Source organism: Carcharhinus amblyrhynchos, unplaced genomic scaffold (genome assembly GCF_965287045.1).
Source record: "Carcharhinus amblyrhynchos unplaced genomic scaffold, sCarAmb.v2.hapA scaffold_837, whole genome shotgun sequence".
Classification (NCBI taxonomy): Eukaryota; Metazoa; Chordata; class Chondrichthyes; order Carcharhiniformes; family Carcharhinidae; genus Carcharhinus; species Carcharhinus amblyrhynchos.
The window spans coordinates 3,558-7,114 of record NW_027650577.1 but is presented as its reverse complement, the minus strand read 5'-3'; positions in this window follow the sequence as shown (position 1 = coordinate 7,114).

The window sequence follows — 3,557 nt, the reverse complement described above, 5'->3', positions numbered from 1 at the left end:
GGACTGATTGTATTGGAGTGTGTGCGGGAGAAGGAGCAGTCCTTGAGTGTTGTTGAGTTTGGGCGTCCGTCATCCCAAGGCCGTCTCTGACAAGTGTTGAGCTTGCTGTGCAATGTCAGGAATAAAACGCGTGCTAATTTATATCTTATCAGGACGCTGAAGGGCAAAGGCGATATGACAGGACATGGAGATTGAAGCTCGAGAGAGCAAAGTCAAACTAAATCAGCCAGTATTGACTGCGGGAAATCAACAAACTATTCTTAGAAGGCAGAGCTGCTCACAGCACCTTGTGGGCAATTGTGGAGACTGAAAGAGGCTGTTGTCAGAGTGAGCTGCTGGCTCGCTCTCTCTGCCCCATTAGCCAATGATTCACCGATATGTAAAGGTTGTCAGAAGCAGCATTGCTATCCAGGGTGATGGGCCACCCCTTCGGCCACACGCTTTGTTCCAAGAGAAATGAAATCCTGATTCCAGGCAGTGTGAGCACTTCTGCTGCAGGCTGCTGTGAGCTCGCTGAGTGGGTGCTGGAGATGGGCACAGATGTCACCATGACCCTCATAAGAACCTAATAGAACGTGAACCTGAGAACTAGGTACAGGAGTCGGCCCCTCGAGCCTGCCCCGCCATTCTATAAGATCATGGCTGATCTTCTCGTGGACTCAGCTCCACTTACCCGCCCGCTCACCATAACTCTTAAATTCCTTTACTGTTCAATCTATCCTTGCCTTAAAAACATTCAACCAGGTGAATGAATCATCCAGAGAGTGGGGGAATCTGTGGAACTCTTTGCGCTGAAGGCTGTGGAGGCCGGGTCACTGAGTGTCTTTAAGACAGAGATAGATAGGTTCCTGATTAATAAGGGGATCAGGGGTTATGGGGAAAAGGCAGGAGAATGGGGATGAGAAAAATATCAGCCATGATGAATGGCGGAGCAGACTCGATGGGCCAAATGGCCTAATTCTGCTCCTATGTCTTATCGTAGCCTCAACTACTTCACTGGGCAGGGAATTCCAGATTCACAATCCTTTGGGTGAAGAAGTTCCTCCTCAACTCATCCTAAATCTGCCTCCTCCTTATTTGAGACCATGTCCCTTAGTCCTGGATTCACCCGTCAGTGGAAACAACTTCCCTGCTTCCATCTTATTTATTCCCTTCATAATCTTATATGTTTCTATAAGATCTCCCCTCATTCTCCCCAATGAGTGTAGCCAGGGTGTAAACCGCACTGCTGTGTAAACAACCCCCTCCTCCCACCCACTGCACCCCCTCCTCCCCCCCACTGCACCCCTCCTCCCCCCCACTGCCCCCCTCCTCCCCCCCACTGCACCCCTCCTCCCCCACACTGCACCCCCTCCCCCCCCACCCCACTGACCCCCCTCCTCCCCCCCCACTGACCCCCCTTCCTCTCCCCCACTGACCCCCTCCCCCACCCCCGCCCCGCTCTGTACCCTGACTGTAACCTGTTTCTTTCCGCTATTTGAATCCTTCCCGCTCAGCCAAAAAAAACAATTTTTCCGACTCTCATTCCTCGGCTTCCCTTCCTCATCTCCAAAAAAAGGAACCCAAATGTCGATTGGATTGAGTGAGAGGTCTCTCTCTGTGGCCAGGGGTGGGCTTCCTGAGGCTGCCCTCGGACACTCCCTGCCTGACCTCCACAGTCAGACTTGTTGATTTTCTCGATGGTGTTGGACATCCTTTCCCCGCGACCAGCTGGTGATGGAGGTTCAAAGGCGATTCCTGGTGCGGTTTTTTAGGAAGTTGGCCTTTTCCCTAAGTGCTGTGTTTTAGAATTTGAGGTTGTGTTGTTTGAGTTTCAGGCTGGACAGAGAGAGATGGCCCTGGACAGCTGCCATGTGTTAATGGAGCTAAACACAAAGCCAAGCGGATATTTTGCTTTTGTCCAATTTAAATGTCAATAAAACATAAAAACTAGAAGCGGGGGAGACCATTCGGCCCTTCGAGCCAGCCCCGCCATTCATTTTGATCGTGACTGATCATCAAATTCAGTATCTCAGCTTGGGTCACTCTCTGTGGAGTCTGCACATTCTCCCGTGTCTGCATGGGTTTCGTCCGGTTTACCCCCACAGCCTGAAAGACGTGCTGGTTAGGGTGTATCGGCCCAGACAGGCAAAAAGTGACTTCATTATAATGTTAATGTAATCCTTACTTGTGACTAATAAACTCTAGCTTTACACCCATCACAGACCAGTGAGGGGGCCAAATGGCCTGTTTGTGCACTATGATTCCCGGCTTGGGTCACTGTCTGTGTGGTGTTTGTACGTTCTCCCCGTGTCTGCGTGGGTTTCCTCGGGCTGCTCTGGTTTCCTCCCACAGTCCGAAAGACGTGCTGGTTAGGGTGCGCTGGCTGTGCTAAATTCTCCCTCAGTGTAACCCAGACAGGTGCCAAAGTGTGGCGACTAGGGGATTTTCACAGTAACTTCATTGAAGTGTGAATGCAAGCTTACTTGGAACACTAATAAACAAACTTTAAAACTTTACTTCAAGTGTAACAAGGAAGGTCACATAAAGTCAAAGTGCAGAGCAAAGTTGTCAATACAGTCAGTGCAAAATATAGTAGCGACCATTAGCTAAACTCCCTAAAACGATTTGAGTGAGGAGCCCAGTGAGGATCCCAGTTGTTCACAGCTCCAGTGAAACAAAGTGTCCCCGTTAGAGAGAAACTTGCTGGTAAATGACAAAGCATTCAGGGTAGAGGTTGGTACCAGGGTGATGGCCACAATCACTGGGGAACAGGCTTAGATTTGATTTATTATTGCCACGTGTATTAGCACGCAGTGAAAAGTATTGTTTCTTGCGCGTTACAGTGACATTACTGTTTCTTCATAAGGGACTCCAAAACCTTGACTAAATGCCGAATTATTCCCTTTCTCTCTGTCCCTCATTGTGTGTCTCGCTCTGTCTCGGAGCTGCCAGATAATCAGTTTATTCGTAAGTTTCTGATGGATGAAGTTGGAAGTTCTGATAGACAAGGGAATTAAGGGTTATGGGGAGAGAGCGGGAAAGTGGAACTGATCCACTTCAGATCAGCCATGATCTTACTGAATGGGCGGGGCAGGCTCGAGGGCTAGATGGCCGACTCCTGCTCCTATTTCTTATGTTTATGTTCTTGTGTTTTCTTCCTTCTGTTTCTCCAATTGTACCTCTTCACTGTCAGCCCAGTGCAATGCTGATCTCCCTCACTGTCTTACCTTTTCATTCATCCTGTCCCCCCACCCACTCTTGGCATTTGAACCAGTGAGTTTGATGGCAACTCCTTGCAAGGGGCTTCCTGGGGGAGGAGGTGAGACGTTTGTTGACAGTTTAGGTGAACAATTTTGGGTTTGTGATTACTGGCCGTGTGCTGAGGTCTTGCTGCCAGTTTTGAACCCGTCCCCTGGTGATCTGGAGATCAGCGTGCTGCCAAAGAAGGTAAACCGTCCCATATCGATCGCTGTCAATTAAACACAAGCTGGGTATCGGTAGTGTGGGAGATATTGGGTTGTGATTGATTAAGTTTGAAGCACACACTGTCTGTTTCTGGTTGAGAGAAACCAAAC